A 17,689-nucleotide genomic window follows, 5' to 3' on the forward strand; every position below is an offset into this window, starting at 1 on the left:
TTTTTGCATCACTACTCTCAGTTTCCCTGGGACTTTAAAACTCTTTGAATTTCAACAACGAGCCTTTCCTGAGCCTCGCATGCAAAGCAATGCAAATAAAGTTTAATAATATATAAGGCTTGATTAAGCCTTTATCATTCCAGTTCAGACTGTAATACCGCAGGCTGGGACCGAGGCGTTCAGACCTGCATTAGGACTGGCGTCTCCAGGTCGCTGTGGGGCGTGGAGGGCCTGTTGGTTTCGTGCTGGCAGCTAGCAGCAATTCTGCATCCAGCCTTGAATGTCAATCAGAGAGGACCATGTCATCTTCCTCTTGGTGCTGAGCTTTGTATCACAGAGGGTATTAGTTGCCATTGCAGAAGGCCATATAACCTGTACTCCTGCCCCCAAAAAAGGATTAACGTTTCAGGAATCATTCCCAACGGATGTGTCTAACCTGTTCATAAAACCTTTCGGTGGTAGAGAGGCCAACATTTCCCTGCCCAATCTCTTCCAATACTTTTCTGTCTTTGCTACTCCAAAGTATTTGGGCTTTTCCCCCTTAAATTCATGACTGCTATTCATCTTTCTGTTACCATGGGCAAGACGACAGTTTCTCTTCAGTCTCTCCTCATTGTATTCATACAGGACACATTCAAACTCTTTTTCTTCGGCCAAAATACTTCTTGCAGCAGTTCAGATGAGACCTTTTTTCCATGACCTCCAGGTATAACAGCTGTGATACATTTGTTTGGAGGAAACTGTAAGATTAGGAAAAACAAGCTGTTCTTAATTTTCCTTGAAAATAAGCTATTGTTGTAGCTCTCCAAGATCCGTGCTCATTATAGTACTTTGAAAAGTTTACCAATCTCAAGGCACATGCAATCCAAGCGAAGTCAGCTCATGTATCTTCTTTGATTGACTTTTCATTTGGAAAGATTTCAAGAGCTCTTGACACAGCTTTATGGGGACATTGAGTACTGGGACTTCCCCATGCTGCAAGGATTAGACTCCTAGTTTCAGACACCTATGGGTGGGATGTCTTTACTGATGGAGGCATAGGGCTAGGAGAGACCTGAGTCAAATCCAGACCTGCTGTCCACATGTGGTCCTAGGATCCCATTCATAAAGGTACAGTGCTCCACCCTCACAGCCTCCAGTGTGTCCCCTGCAAGGCTATTCCACAAGCCAAGTGCTCTAAGAGTTATGAAGCTCCTTTTTAATCCCAGTTATATTTATTTGTAGCCAACTTTTTTTCCAGTTGGTTTCATGCCAACATTGTCCTTATGCTTAAATAGATGTCTCAGCTGTCTCTTGGGTGCTTTTATGTGTAGCAATCCTACCATTTCTGGCCTTTGTTTTGTTAGGCTAAGCAAACTGAGATCGTCTTCTGTAAAAGCTTCCTTTCTCCTTGTTATGCTTCTTGTCAAGGAAGTATCTCAGCCATCCAAAATCTTTCCCACACAAGCTATATATGTAAAGCATCTTTCCACAACGACCTAAGTGCCATCACCTCTTAGCTAAAACCCAACTATTTATAAATGCATTTGCTGGATGTTGGAAAAGGAGCTAAAAAAGCACACACATCCAAGCAGAACAAGGAGCGAAAAGCTTGGCATATCTACCTAGGGGTGGTTATAATTCTATGAGGATGTTAGGGCTTAGGCTGTTGTGCTTCATGAAAGGGCTTTTGGAGCCTCAGCACTGGATCCTGTGATTCATTTGGGTCTCTGCTTTGATGTTTTGTTGAAAGCCTTCTTCAGTGGTCTGGCAAAGGGATACAAACCGGCGTTGGTCTGAACCACTGGCTCGGTAGTATCTAGGTGGAAGGAGTTTGGCAAAACCTTACGCTGCACCACAAAAATGTTGCTTAGAGATCTCCCACCAGGTGCCTGGGCCTGAGTCTGTTTAGCTCCTATGTGCTAATCTTTAATAAGGAACTAAGAAAATATAATTTTTTTTGTGAAAACTGGTCGCTTTTCATCTTTCTTCACACTCAAAGCTAGAGGTACTCCTGACATGGTTCCCATGAGACTGGTGGTATGCTCCTTCAGCCCTGCATGCTCCCATCAAGCAGCAAGTTTTTGAGGATGGTGGGTTTAGTAGGCACCACTCAGGGAAGAGGTGCCAAAAGGGGCTCAGAAACGATGCTGTGACTTGATGTGCAAGAGCAGCAAAGCTGCCAGCCACAAACTTGCACCCTGCTGTTCTGCAGGTCCCCGAGATGGATATTTGAAAGCTCTTTTAGTTGCAAAAGCCTGGAGCTCATATTTTGGGCAGATCTGTGCTATAAAAAATAGTTGAACTTTTCATAGCCCTGTGTAGGTTTGACACCTGGGCAGGGGACATCTGAGGGCTCAAACCCTGTCCTCCTGCCTCCTGAGGGGGCTGTGGGTGATGCTCAGCGCTGAGGAACTCCTTGCCAGTGACTGAAGTATGTTCCTCCATCTGAAAGGAGTGGAGATGGGAAGGGAATTGAGGACAAAGAGGAAAAAGGATCGTCGTGAGGCTTTGCTCGACTTGGGGATCGCCCTGCTGTCCTTCAGGGCTTGGGCTCCATTCCCCAGTCTCATGCCCCCGGCTCCAGCAGTGTTCAGCCCCCTTTGGGCTGTGCTGTTGAGGAGATGGTGCTGAGGATGCTCACGTCCCCTTGCTGCCCTCTAAAGCCTCTCAGCACGAATGTAATACCAGCATCCATCCTCAGCACAAGCATGCGCTCTCCTCGCAGGGAGCAATCCTGCTGCTGGCTGGTGTTTGCATGGAGGATGGGGAAGGTGGTCGCCCATATCTGTAGGGTGCTTGGACACCCTGTGTGAGTAGAGGGGCTGGATCCCAGGAGAAGCCAGGCTGATGGCACGAAGCTGAAGCAAGCACTGCTGTGAAGTGCCGTGGCCTCCTTCCTCCCCCAGCCACCCGTCTGCATGCAGAAACGATGGTGCCACACCAGCAGCATTGAGCGGTGCTTCCCCCTAAACCCACGCACTTGTTTTCTCTGTGCCAAAGCTGCCCTGTCCCCTCTCCCCTCCCCAAACCAGCCCACGTACCTGGGCACAGTTGAGGCTGCGGCAGGGCTGAGTAAGGGTGACTCAGAGCTGGGTTCAGCCATCCCCTGCCCGCGCAGGGAGAGGAGCTGGAGTGGGTCCCACCTCGTGGCGTTAGCATCTCTCCCCCATTCCTCCTCCCCGTCACCCAGCACCTCGACTCCTCACCACTGGCGGGTGGAGCAAGACTAAACTGGTCTCTGCATGCATATCGCCTTTGTCTGGTGTGGGTGAACATAAACTGCTGGAGGGAAGCATTTTAACGATGAAAACCATGCGGGGCTCAATTGTTCCCTGCATCCGTGGAAAATTACTCCTGCTCACTCTCCCCTTTGCTTGAGCAGCTCCAAAACATGCTTGTAGGGGAGGGCAAGGAGGAGGGAGGTGTATGTGCCTGTGGGGTCAGAACTGCTGCTTTTTTTTTCCTGCCTCTAAATGATTTATTCTGAAAGACTCTCGCCTTTGTGTCATTGGGAAAAACACACAGCAATCAGAAAGCGTTTTGGGGCCAGCCATTTAAATGTCACTGGGAAAAGAATAGAAAGAAATGAATCCCTGACATCCCAGTGATGCGGCCCCATCCCCCATCCCTCCCTCCCCTTCCCATCTGGCAGAAGCAAAAACAGATGGGAGAGGTGGCCGTGGTGGGGCCGCAGCGGAGGGTGCTGGTCCCACTGCCCACATGGGCTACAGTCCATCACTGCCGGTCCTGAGCACCCACTGGGTGCGAGCTCCCCTGCGGTGGGGGGGCACTTCCACGGGCAGGGGAATGGGCAGGGACATGGGGGCACACGCGCTGGCCGTGGGCACCGCTCTGGTGCTTAGGCTGCCAGTTGCCATCCCGTGAACCCACTCCAGGAACTTGGTCCGTCTGTCCCATCCACGGCTCTCATCCTTCGGGGCTGACTGGGCACTCTCCTCCTGCCTCTTCCCCTTGGATTTGCTTTGCCATGGTGCTCTATTTTTCTTTTTTTCACCTTTTTCAGACTCTGCCTTTTTTTACCCGAATTTCTGGCTCATTTGCACACCTATGTCCTTGATTCTTTTCCTTCTCCCTTTTATACTTCCCCCCTCTCTCCACTCCTAGTGCTGCCCAGCTTTGCTTTTTATCTCCTGCCCTTGCTCTCATTGTGTTTTCTTTGTGGTCCTGCCGACAACATTCTCAGGTGTAAGAAAAGGAAAATCCCAGTGATAGATGGCCGCAAGGCTTTCATTAGCGATCAGGGCTGACTGGGCTGACTTTTTTAATTCCCTGTGCAAACCATGCCTTCCCTCGCCTCTCTGCATTACCCCTGCACTCCCTTCCCCACCCGATCCCTGGTGCTGTGAGACACGTGCCGGCGCCACCAGCCACCTCCAGTTATTTGCACTGTGACGATGGAAGTTGGAAGGTTCAGGGCAGAAACCTTCCCAGGAGCTGGCTCTGTGCTGGGCCTGGATTTGTCCCCAAAAACCAGAGAAAATGGGAACAGATGTTGCAGGTCGGCTGAGCAATAGCTGCCGTAGCCAGTCACAAGTGGTGAGCGCCCGAAGGAGGAAGGCAGCGGCATGGATGATGTATTGTGAAAGGGATTAAGCTAAATAAATGGCAATTATAGGCTGGGTGTCGAGGATGATTTCTGATTGTGGGATTTGGCAAGCAGTGGATCGTATCTCAAGAGGAGGAACAGAAAAAACTGTTGTTTGGACACTGGAAGCTGAATGGAACAAAGCTCTGGAAGATACTGTTGTATGGTTGGGGTTGGTGGATTTAGGGTTAAACCTTGCAACAAAAATGCAAAGTAGTCTAGTAAACTCATCTAGGATCTTCTACAACCCATCTTAGTGAATTTATTTACCTTTCTGTGATGTGGGGAGCACGGCAAATATTATTCCCTCTATTTACTGAAAGGGAAGCTGCAACACTGCAAGGTGGTGGGATTGTCCCTGGTCAGAGCCCACAGCAGGTCCAGACGCGGTTCTTGGCCTCGGTCAGCCTCTGCCTTTGCCCTAGACCCTCCTGCACTATTTTCTCCAGTCTGTGCACTTCAGCCCCATCCTGTTGCAGAAATGCAACGGGCTGCCCTGACAGGCTGATCTCCTCTCTCCTGTGGTGTGAGCTGGTGCTTATCTTCAAACAGTCCCCTTGCATCGGTGTTCCTGGCACCTGCAACACTTTTTGCACCTAAGAGTCCCGAGTTGGGCTTTTTTGCATATATTCTTGCCTTTTTGATTTGTTTTCTTCTGCTTTGAAATCCCTCTTGTCCACCTGGTGTCTTTCTGAAACATGGTAAGAGCCTTCTTCCCAAGGCAGGGATGGAACAGGAGGCAGGCTGCTTTTCATCCCAGGTACTTAGCTGTGGCACTGCAGCCTGGGGCTGCCCGGGGGATGCTTCAGGGCTGTCGCATGAGCCACCCGATATTGCCATTGCAGTTCCTTTCACTCTCTAGTACTCAAATTCAGGTTTGTTGCAAAATCTGATGCCTCTAGCGACCGAGGAAAGGAAGGGAGTTGGAGGCATCTCCTTCTACAAGCAGGGAGCTGCTCCTGTCATTCCCCTCTATTTGTTCACTTTTTTCCCCCAAAACCTTGAGCTTTCAGCTTTCTCTACCCTGCCCAGGCCTGAACAGGACAGCAGGGAGCTATATTTAAAGCGTTTGTGAAACTGCAGCTGAACTTGAGTAGCTCTGCAATGACCTCCTCTCCCTTCTTGGTTTTGAATTCTTCACGTCCCTCTTTTCCACGTAAGTGGAGAGCTGCTCTATTTAGGGACTGGTGAACACCCCATCAAAGGCGTCTCCAGCAACAGGTTTCTGTGGTTCTTAGGTATTGCTCAGGGTCCCAGTTCCCATTGCTCATGGTTGCTAAAAAGGCACCGGAAAGATGGAGTGGGGACGCAAGGCTAGAGCCAAGCTCATCTTAGGTGGGGCTCTCAAGCCAGTCTCTTTTGCAAGCAATTGCTCACTGCAGCCTCCCCGCTGCCTTCCCCACAAATCCGGCAGCCTCTCCCTTCTCCGTATTGGAAATTATTTCACTCAGAAATCAAGAATCATGAAACTGAGGTCATGGGACCAGTTAGTTACGTGAAGTGAACCAATCCCACAGCATTTTTTCCATATGAATAATACCGAGAATCCCTTTTTGGGCACACGTCGCATCCCGCCATGGGCATGGTTACACCGAGAGGCATGCACAGGGCAAGAAAGTCGGAGCCCCAGGGAAACTGGAGAAACGTTCCCCAGCAGCGGGTGGGGTGCAGGGGGTTGGTACTGGTGTAAATCCAAAGTAATTCTATCAGTTTCGCTGGAGTTAGACCAGAAGTTATGTCCATGTCACTGACATGGCAGCCTTGACAGTTTGACACCTAGGGTTAGAAGCCTGAAGGACACATGTAATTTAAGCCAATGGGGAATTTCATGGCTGTATAAGACCAGTGACCTTCATGCCAGGAGGCAGAAACTGGGGCAGTAGCAAAAAGAGCAGCTGGAGCAGAGCATGGGTTAGATCCTCCCGTCCTGCGCTGCCCAGGCGTTTATTCACTGTTTTCTTGCTACACCTCCGCCTTTGCCTCATTCAATTTGTAAATCACCCTCTCTTTGCAGAGCTGTTGTATCCCGAATTGGCAAAAGTTACGCGCCTTTACTGCTCATGCCATTTTCTGGCCTGTTTATGTCCCGTAAATTAAGTCAATGATGAGCTTGGCATGGGATCTGGAAGTTTTTCACAGCAGGATCATTTTCTCCCCTTTAATTAAACATTACAGGTTCCTCATGAATCATACTTCATGCTGTTAAACTTTTATGAAAAGCCTTAACATAGTAATTTATGGGAAATCTGTTTTGATGTGCAGATCTGGGCCTCACTTCTAACCTTGGACACAATTGCAAAGCTCCTGTAAATCATCTGACTTTCCTGGATTTGCATCTACCCTGCAACTGCAAGTCAGTGAGCGCAGCCAGGCTGAGCAGGCGTGCAGCGCCACGGCCGGCTGACCGGCTTGCTGAACTTGGGCTCTCGAGTCTAAACTTGGGCTCTCAAGTCTAATAGCATGGACCCATCCTCCAGGCAGGTTTTTAGACCCTTTTGCAAAGTAGGTCTTCACTTGGCTCCTACCGCATCCCATGGCAGTGAGATCCATGACTCCCTTATGTGTCTTCGCAGAAGACCTTTGCTAGTTTTCAACCTGTTGCTTGCTAATTGCATCTGGGACCCCAATTTTTGTGCTTTGTGAATTGGAGAGTAACTGCTCCTTCTCTGGAGCTCTCTTGGGTTTTTGTTTCTCTTCCAAGCTGACATTTTCCTCTCTTCAGCATTTCCTCGTATAGAAGCTCTGCTGTATGCACCGTTTGCTCCCAGCCTTTTTTCTTGCTTATCTGTGTCTTTTTGGAGGTGGCCAGAGCTGCAGGCAGCAGTTGAGACATGGGTGCCCGGGGTATTCCTGCAAACACAGGATGGGCTTTTCTAGCATCATCTCTGCACCACTCGCAGCAATTCCCTAGGATGCCTTTTTACTGTCATAAGCTCTGAGCTGACATTTGCACAGTTACATCCACAGTGACTCGAAGATCTCTGAGCAGCATTAGCTCATTTACAGCCTGTTGTTGCAGATGGGGTATTGTTCTTTAAAGAACCAAAGTGTACATGATCATGCTATCTGGCACCCCACCCCTCTTTCTCGTAATTGTAGAAAGCACTGACCAGCAACAGGTAAACTGGAAGGAGGGATAGATGTCCCCAGGATGGCTGTTTTTCCTGTTTGAGTGGAAGAGGGAGATGCAGGTCCGCACGTCTGTGCACGGGCAGGCAGAGCTCCGCTGTGCAGCACCCACGTTGGCAGCTAGGCTGTCCTCGCCCACCATCTTACCTGCCTGCACCCAGGCCAGGGCACCCTGCTTGTCCCCGCCAAGGGATGGGGTCAAAGGACAGAAATCAGTAGAAAGGGTCCTCCGGTTCCTCTGGGCACAGCAGAAGTCATCTCACGTGATGGTTTGAGCAACACCATATTTCAGCTGCTGTCCTGGTGCCTTGTCCCACACACCAGCACAATGCTCTGGTCCAGGGACAAGTCAAGTCATATATCACTGGGGTAGGATGGTTTCAGACAGCTCACTGCTCTCATCAGGCACGAGGGGCAACGGGCCGTGTTCTCAGAAGGGTGTCCAAAAGTTGGGTTTTTTTAAAAAAAAAAACAAAACCAAAACTCTTTGCAATGTTAGCTTATGTAAAACATATGCTTGGCAGAGACAACCACATGTCCAATCCTGACGTGGGTGTCAGATCATTTCCACCCCTTTTCCACAGCAAGTTTTTTTGCCCGTTATTCCCACTGCTCTGCCTACTTAGTCCTATTTATAGAGCGCCTTTCATTGGAGTCTCTAGGCTTTTAACCTTTATTCTTGGAAAATTATTCACTTCTTGGACCTGTCGTGGAGCAATTACTCACCAACACTCCTCCCCAGCCTGACTTTAAAAGAAATTCCCACGAGGCAGCCCAGAGCTTCGAACCTCCCTGTAGCCAAACCCCGTCTCTGCCTTGTGCTGTGACCTGTCTCGGCTTGTCCCGCGGTTCTCAGCCTGGCTCTGTTGTTCATTCACCTGCAGAAATGGTTTGCTGCCTTTGATGCTTCTCCGATGAGATCATTCACCTCCGAGTACAGGAGCAAAACACTCCAAATGGGATTCTGGCGCGGGCTGATTCGTTTCTCCAGACATATTCCTCATTTTCTTGCTTATCACCTGCTGGGCCACCGCACCTTCTGTCTCTGGTCCTGGTCACTGTAGGACAGAAGAGCCCAGTGGTGACCAAAGAGCAATTTGGGGGTGGTTGGTCCTCCAGCTGGGGATAGCTTCTGTGGGCATGAAGGGGGGGAGTTGCCTCTTCCCTCTCCCCCAGCATTTCTATAGCACCCTCCTTGTGTTATGTAGGGTTGGAAATAAGCAGCGGGTTGTTAGAGGTGGGTGTCACTACCAGGCTTTAGGGGGTGTATGAGATCCATCCAACCCTGCAAGAAGCTGATGGGGATGGAGGGGGTTCTTCCACTCCACATCTCTGGAGGGGCAGAGGTGGTTGAAGGGGAGGTGTCTTGTGCTCTCCTTGCTTTTGCTATTAAAATCCCTGGATATCTAGAATATGAAATCAGCTGCATCACTGCAGAGACCTGGGACTGGCTTGGAGACCGTGCTCGGCTGTGCTGATGAGACCTGGCTCCTTCCTGAGATGCAGAGGCTTGAGCCTGGCAAACATGGTATTTGGAGACGGGGAGCTGCTGGTGCCTAAGACTCCTGCAGCATTTCCTACGGAAAGAAAACCCTCGTGGTTTTGAATGGCTAATTTGGGGCCTAACTTGGGGCTTGAGGAGGAAATTCTTTCAGGCTGCTGTTTGCATTACACTGGAACAAAAAAAAAAACAGCAAAAGGACTCAGCTGGCTTTGCTTTCATACCTCCCAGCATGAAGCAGGCTGGGCACATGTGGGGTGAGGAGGAGGGAAGGGAACTGACGAAACTATGGGTATGTCTTGGAGCTGTGTTGCAAGCATGCATCCCTTTAATGGGCTTCACTCGTGCCCCTGAGACACCACTCGAGGGCAGCCACGCTTCAAAGTCAAATGCCTGCCCCAGAGCTGGGAAAAGACAAGGCAATTCCTGCCCAGTGCCCTGCCAAAACCCCCCTTCCAGCTGTTGTGCCTGGGTTTTCTTCCCAGGATGGAGCCTACACCCGGATCCAGGTCCCTGGTCCTTTAGTTGGGATGTACAACCAAAGTCACAAAATATTCAGTGGTCACTCTGAGGAGTCCCTAGACAAGAGATGCGAGGGTGCAACTGGGGGACAGAGCCTGGCTGGCTCCCACCTTCTCACTTGGTGCTGGGAGAAGGCTATGGAGCAGCTCGTCTCCTGCTTTTCTGCCCATTCATGCACCAGTGTTGCCATTTTTTGATAATTCCATCATCACTTTAAATAGCTGTTACTACCAGAGCCCGCAGGCTTCTGCCTCAAGTCCTCGCTGGCTGCGCACGCAAGCAAACACCGGCACGTTGCCATTTCCCGTGCGTGTCTCTGCATCTACCTGCCCCATCCTGGGGCGCATTTCATTACTTTGTGCCTTTTTGCCAAGAAATACCAGACTGGTGTCGTAGACGATCATGGGAACTAATTCAGTCTGTGCCGAACATTGCTGCTGCGATCCAAGGCGTGATCATGGATGGAGGGCTACGTCTGCCCCAAAATACACCACAGGCTGCTGAAACCAGAGTGAGAATGAGGTTGTTAGGTTTCTTCAGGAGGTAAAAGAGAAGGGTCAGTAGTCAGAACAAGCCTTGATGCTCACATTGCCATGTGGTTTTGGTGAGAAAACAGCATAAAAACCAGGGCAGTGCTCCAGACTGAATGATTGTTCAACTCAGGAGCCATCCGGGTGGAGGTACTTGTCCAAGTCCCTTTAAAGACCTTCCCCCAGCCAGGTGGGCAGAGCCTGCTTTCATTCAAGGAGCCCGCTTTCATTCAGGGTTCATTCTTGAATCTTCTGCTCTGTCATTCATTAAAAAATTCCACCTAAGCTTGTATTAATCATGGCAATTTGGTGATTGCAGCCTGGCTTTTCCAGGACATTTGCTTTCTTCTGGTGATGGCAGGGAGCTGTGAACAAGCATCAGTCCTAAAAACGGGTCTTTATGATGCCAAAGAGCCACAGCTCCATAATTTCCTCATAAATCTAGCATAACTGCACGGATTCAGAGAAGCTGCCTTGGATTTATGCTGGCAACACTCTTCCTGACCTGCAACCCAGCATCTCGAGCGAAGTGTTTGCAATTCAGCAAAGCCCTTGCAGGCTGCGGGTATTAACGATGACCCTCGAGCATAAAATACAGCGGCATCTCTCCTCTTAGTGCCGCACGGATGGGCTCTGCGCAAGCTCCCGGCCGCGGGTGCCGAAAGCGGAGCAACGCTCCTGGTAGGCTTTTGTGTTTGTGCTACAGGGTGGAGGGGAAATTTAATTGCTTAGCTGCTGACCGTCGGCTCCAGCCAAAAGCACGCTGGCTCCGGTGTTGCAGAGCAGGGTGCTGGCTTCCCGGGCTCTGGGTGCTTGGTGGTGGGGGGTCAGCAGAAGCCAGGTTTACAGCGAGGGGTGATGCTCCATTCTCTATCCTTCTCTTCGTCTGCTTGTCCTTTGCTTCAGCCAGCCACAGTCATGGGTTTCTTGTAGTTTGGTCGCAGCTGTGGGGAGTCTCAAGGCTTATTTTAAATATGTTGCGTGCTGTTTGAGCAGGACATAGTTTAGGAACAAATGACCAGCAGGGACGTTTTGGGAAAGGACTAAAAAACATTAAAGAACATGTGCTTTGATGTCTTCTAATTTAGCCCAGGAGGATGGGAGCTGAAAGCCCTACAGTTCCTACAGACCTGCAAGCAGGCCAGATGCAAACAATTATTTATTTGCCTTGTTGCAGTGGAATTGCCTGCACTGGACAAAACCTGGTCTGCAGGATGACACTAAGGATGGTGGGCAAAAAGGAGAGAAAATGGAATAATTAAGAATGTGGCTTGGGAAAGGGAGTTTGCTGCTGTTTTGAGGCCTTGATGGTTTGGTTCTTGCTTGTTACTATTACGTAATGTATTTCATTTGGCATTACTTTATGCAAGTAGGGAGAAGGAAAGCTGGAGCAGAAGGGAACGTCATTCAAAAACCTTGTCCCCTGGTCCCAGCCTTTTCTGCGCTGCTTACAATTAACAAAGTAGTTTAGAGACCAGCTAAAATTTTGGAGAAGGAAAATAATCATCAAAGTTTCCAAACCTTGGAGAGATGACAAAACACATCTGTGAGGACCCCAGCAAGTGCCTTACAGGGGCAAGCAGCACCAGAGCAGACAGTCCTGGTCTTGTCAAGGGGGGGATTTTTTATTAAGAAAGCAGAACCCAAACCTCTCCAGCTTTCCTTTACTGTCACAAAGAAACCAAGAAATCCGTGGTGTGAGGCAGGGAGGCGAGAACAGACAAGCCTGGCACGTATGAAACTTTTGCCCTTGGTTTCTGAAGTCTGCTGAATTTTAAATTGGGAATTTCTCGTCTGATAACAGAGGGAGAAATGGGGAACCAAATGGGGAGGCATGGGGAAACTGAGAAACCCGAGCCGACGGTCTGGGAGGGGGGTAGGAAGTTTCTGCTATTTTTGCTGTTGCTGCAGTACTTTCTGCTGTACTTTGTGGTAGATTTTGTTCTTTTATGACCCTCCTAACCCTAAAGACCTGAACCCTGCCTGTGGCATCTCCTCCCCCTGCCATATCTCACAGCCAGCGTGAGGGTGCCGGGGCCAAGGTTCCTCTCTGCCGTCCCGCAGCCCAGCAGCTCCCGGCGCAGCTGCCAAGGGCTGTGAACATCCCGCCAACAATGGCAGAGGGATGAAAAGACATTTCTCTAGACACGGGCTGATTGCTTTTGAAATGGCTGCTTGGTCCCGCTGGGGCTTCACAGTGTTATTAATGATGTGGGGACAACCTGGAGCCCTGGGAAAGGTGGTAAAACCAGCAGGACCTGCTCTCCGGTGGGGTGCCATCGTCCCAAAGATGCCGGCTGCTGCGAGGAGCGGGGGAAAAGCCCCTCACCACTCGCACGGGGCAGCGCCGGTAGCAGACCCCTCTCGCTCCCGATGCCCTGTGTTGTTTGGAGGGCACCTGCTTGGAGCAGAGAGGAGCGGCTCCTTCCTTGGGTGTGATTTGGAAAGGAGGGAATGGGTCGGCATCTACAGCCCCCACACTGCCAGCGTGGGGGGACCAATCCTCAGCGGATAAAGGCACTAACGAACCAGCCGCTGCCGTCCTGCAGTAAAGTCAAAAAGGGGGAGATTTGTGATCATTGGGATTATTATTCCCAGACTGTTCCAGCACCCCTTACCCAAAGCTTTGCTTCCCCCCCAATCTCCTTTTGCCTCAGTTTCCCCTGACATGGCTGTTTCAGACTGATAAAGCAACAACCCCCAGCAGCGGCCCTTCAAGGGACAAGCATCACGGCCGCTTTCCCCGTTCCCAAATGGCACTTCCAAGGACAGTTCGTTTGAAATGTCATGTTCACAGTCGCGTACTTGTATTCTCCTCGGAGGTACTAACAGCTGTAAATCTTCAAAAAGAATAATGATTAGCCCTAAGCGATGCTGGGCTGTTAGAAAACGGATCATGGAACAATTACTGAAAGCAGCCGAGACTAAAAGTAGCATTTAATGGGATCCGGCGTCTTCTGTTCCCACTGACCTGAATGCTGCTCCTTCTGCCAGGCAAAGAGAGCGAAAACCTCTGAGATTTGTAAGTCAGAGTATTTAGGTCACACGTGGATTAGAGTGTGATCAGATTGGCTTTAATGTAGAGCTGCTCTGAATATCTATAGATCATATAGCGCGCTGAGGGATCAATGCTTTTAGCGAGGTGATGAGGTGAGCCCAGTGAAAGGCTCTCCCTCCGACGGCTCATCGGTGTTTTGTACTGGCCGCCAGCAGCGCGGTGGGATGTGGGTGTTACTCACCCGTGTGTGATCCCAGCTGCTGCGCTGGGAGCGGGGGGGGGCCGGGAGCTTTCCCCGCGGGTGGGATCACTGCCTGTGGTACGTCCCTGCGCTGTGCTCGTCCCTGCTCAGACACAGATGTCACGGCAAGGGAGGACATCTGGGGCAAAAGGGGCTTCCCACACCCTCTCTGTTGCCTATTCTGCTTTTTGCAGAGACCTAACAAGCTCATTTCATTTCAGACCACATCCGCACAGCTCTTGACCAGTTACAAGTGTATTTGATGGGGTGTTTTCTGCCCCTGCCAGTCTGATCTCTTGTCATGGTGCCAAGTAGCCCAAGCTCCAGCCAGTCCTGGGACTGAGGTCTGTAACTGGACCATGGTGACCTGCAGGGACCAGGACCTGAGTGCAGGACCACGGCTGCTCCTTGTCCTGCTCAGCTCTGCCAAGCTGAGGCCTGTCCCCAGCACGATTCCTCCATCACTGGGAACAATTATGAGACAACCCAGACCCTGAACGCAACTGGGATCCTGCTTCCAGGTGGGTGCATGTGTCTGGCATGGCCACGGCTCTGTACCTGGATGGATGGATGGCCAGCTGTAGCTTAGGGCTGGAAAGCCAGAGGTGACATGGGAGAGTGTTTCTCTGATGGATGTGATCGCCTTTGCCGTCCTCGGCTGGACAAATGTGTTAAGTTGGTGCTTAGACTGCAGCATCGTGCTCCTGAAGACCCTGTGGGGTGGGGTGTCCTCCCAGCCTGGACCATAGGCAGGACGTCCCCTTGCCTTTAAACAAAGGCCCATAGTGTTTCTGGCTTGCTGTCCCACCAGGCTCACCCATGGCTAAAAGCTCAGGGTAAGAGGAAGAAGAAGGTCCTCAGAGATGCTGCAAGCTGTGATTTGTTAAACCAGGGACCGGCCTGAGCCAGTACCTGTTCCACAGAGCTCCTGTCTTCTTCTTCTCCAGTTCCACACCATGTCAAACCCTCACCCCAGGAGAGGAGGCAGAAGACACCTTTGGCTATGTTTTCCTGGCTAACCAAATCACTGCAGCTATGAGGAAGGGCCCAGGTCTGAGTTCCTGCAGCAGTTCTCCTCTACCAGATGCTTTCCATTAGCTGAACAGAGCAGGGCTGTGACCTGCAAGCAGCCAGCCAGGGCATGGCACCGGGACAGCGGAGCCCGTCCAGATATCAGCTGTGGGTATCGGCTTGTGCAGAGGATGCTCCATCTCTCTCGCTGGCTCCCTCCAACACGGGCAGTGCTACCCAACCCCACTGCAATGTCTGGTGGCGTGAAGCCACAGGAACATCCAGCTTCAAAAATGCTCCAGGCTTTCAATTAGCTGCACCTCCGCAAGGAGATTGCTCAGTTCAACGTATCTAAAATCTCCCATGATGACAGATCGTGATTTGACAGGAAAAGCACAGCTGGCAGAGAGAAGACATCTCTTCGCTTCCTGTAACTTCCTGAGCACTTCTTAATCATGCCAACACTTGTAAAGGTCTGTGGTTCTTGCAGTCACACAGAGAAATAATCTCCCTGGCTGATGCTGATGTGTTGCTACCTCAGGGTAAGGAGGCAGCAGCTGTGTTTCAGCACACAGATATTGCACAACTGTTCAGGACGGGAAGAGCTGATGTATGCTGGATCCAACTGAAAGAGGAATTTTGGGTCAGCAGAATATTGTTGTCAGCGCTGGGACGTGGCCACGTTGCTATGGGGACACCTGTGCCTTTAGGTTTTTGATCGTGCGAGGAATCAGGATGCTCCCTCACCTGATTTCCCTGAGAAATCGTGTTTCTGTGATCATCTCTTCCAGCCGTCAGCCCCGCTCCCCCCCCCTCCGATCACATCTCAGCCCAGTGGCAACCTCCGACCACATCTAAGAGAAGGGTGGAGGGCTCCGAGACATGAAGCACCTACAACAAGCCCGTGCAACACTTGGCCTGAGCGCCATGTGCATCTCCAGCAGGTATTTGTTTGGTGCCAACAGCTGCCAGGCAGCGCGTTGCGGCTTAGCCGGCAGCGGTGGGGGGGGGCACTCACCTGCATACCCCCATATCAGCCAGCACCCACTGCCACCCACAGCTGCGCAAAGGGACGATGCCGGTGTGGAGGTGACACGGCTCCTGCTGGAGCAGGGACCAACCTACAGAGCTGTGCTTTGCCCAGAGGACTTGGACTTAGCAGGCAGCATCCAGATTCTTGTCTTTAAAATCAGGTCAAGAGCCCGACGCTGCCTACGTGAGGGGTTGGAGGATAAATGCTTCAAGGGCTGGAAGGATGTTTTCAATTCCCAGGTTTTGGGAACCCGGTCGGGTGGGTCTGGTGGAGCCAGGGATGAAATCAGGGGGGAAAGACCTGCAGCCAGCCCAGTGAGATGGCAAGTTTGGGCCAAGAGCCAGGGCAGCAGGAAACCCACCAGCACAACCAGCTCGAGCATCTGCCTCCCCTTGTACCAGTGTCAGGAGGAGACGGAGTCGGGCTGGGGCTGCCATAGCAGTAGGGGCTCTGGGGAGAGGGGGAATTGCACGGAAAAAAGGAAAATTCATCCCCAGAACTAACCTGTGCTGAAAATATTCAGTGACTAATTGTATGTCTTTATGATTGCCTTTTGACTACGAGTTATTAAAGATGGGGAGAAAGAAGATTCTGTCCTTGTGGGAGGATAAATGAGCATTGCGATAGAAGCGAGGGGATGCTGCAGCACAACTCAGTCCGTCTGGACCACAAACCACGAAGCCACGGCAGAGCCTCGGGGGCGGCCGGTGCACGGCAGACAGTCACGCACCTGCGTAAATCTGAGGCAAGCTGACAGCCTGGGAAGTCAGAGAAGATACATTTGTGTTATCAAGCCAAAGCCAGAGAGTCAATATTTAGCCGGGACATGGAGCGCAGCCCGTGTGCAGCCAGGCTGCCGTCCATCACGCTGCTTGATTGCCCTCCCGAGCTCTTCCACCGGCAGCTTTCTCTCTGCCTGGTCTCACAGCCGGATCGTGTTTCCCCCTCTCTGAGCTAACCCCATCCCAGAGACACTGTTATCAATCTCAGGGCAAGGGAGAAGCCAGGATTTGGGGGGGTTCGAGGGATTAGGGAAGAATTTGCCTCTGGGAATCTCTTTCCTCCACCTGCCTGGGATAAATTGTCCAATGGAGGTGGAGGCTTTGCAGCTCGACGGGGTACTGCTCAGAGCTAAACGTGTGGAGGCAAAAACGCTCCTGGTCCCTCCCAGCTACAGGTGTTGAAAGGTCCCAGAAAGGGTGAGGAGAGCTCTCTGTCCCATGGCCCCACGCAGGGACGAAGTGGGAGGACATTTTGCCTGAGCTGTGTGCGTGCAGATGTTGCCCATTAAACCCCCAGCTTCTTTCCTGGGAGGAGCATCTCACCCACAGGAGGCAGGAGGAGGCTTGCGAACCTGCAAGCGCCATGGAAAACAATTAACTGGGAGAAGAAGGGATTTTAATTTGGCCTGTTTATGATTTTCTGCTTTCATTATGTCCCTATAAAGTGAACAGTTAACAGCCCTGACCTTACTGGAGTGGGAATAAAACTGAGAAAACTACCCTGGCATGGTGCGGGGGGCTGTGTTTACAGCTCCATCCCTTTCTCCATCTGCATTCAGCTTCTGCGGCGCATTATTTATACCGCAGCAGGGTTCACGGCATGCTCGGTCCTGTCTCTGCCAAAGAGGGGAAATCCCTGCCCTGGAAAGCAGACGACTGCTCCTGAGTTCATTTGCTGCATGGTCCTAAAGCAAGACCATGACCCAGGCTCACCGGGTGTCCGGAGCCCTGGAAAAAGGCTAAGTCCCCTCCAGATGCCAGTGCCCAATTTATTCCTCCTTTAGATCTTGCGATTAAAGACTTTTCACACCTCTGCTAAAGAAAAATGTCAATACTGCAGCCGTGAAACATTACAGTTTCAGGTTTTTTTATAAACCTGAAGCCTTTCAGAAGTGGCTCTCCATAAGAGAGATGTCCTCAAAGCAGGATGCCTCCAAGATGTGCCAGGATGGTACCAGTCATGGCTGCACCACGTTCCCTGCACCAGGCGCTTCTGCCTGAGGCTGTACCTGCCTGTGCTGAGCTGGGGGCTCTGGGTAACTGGCATAGGCAGGGCCAGAGCCTGATGGTCCTTTTCAGCTCCCCAAATGAGAGATGCTTCATCTCCTCGCTACCTCGTGTGAGCGGGAAGCTG

This window comes from Buteo buteo, chromosome 10 (genome assembly GCF_964188355.1).
Source record: "Buteo buteo chromosome 10, bButBut1.hap1.1, whole genome shotgun sequence".
NCBI classification, from domain to species: Eukaryota; Metazoa; Chordata; class Aves; order Accipitriformes; family Accipitridae; genus Buteo; species Buteo buteo.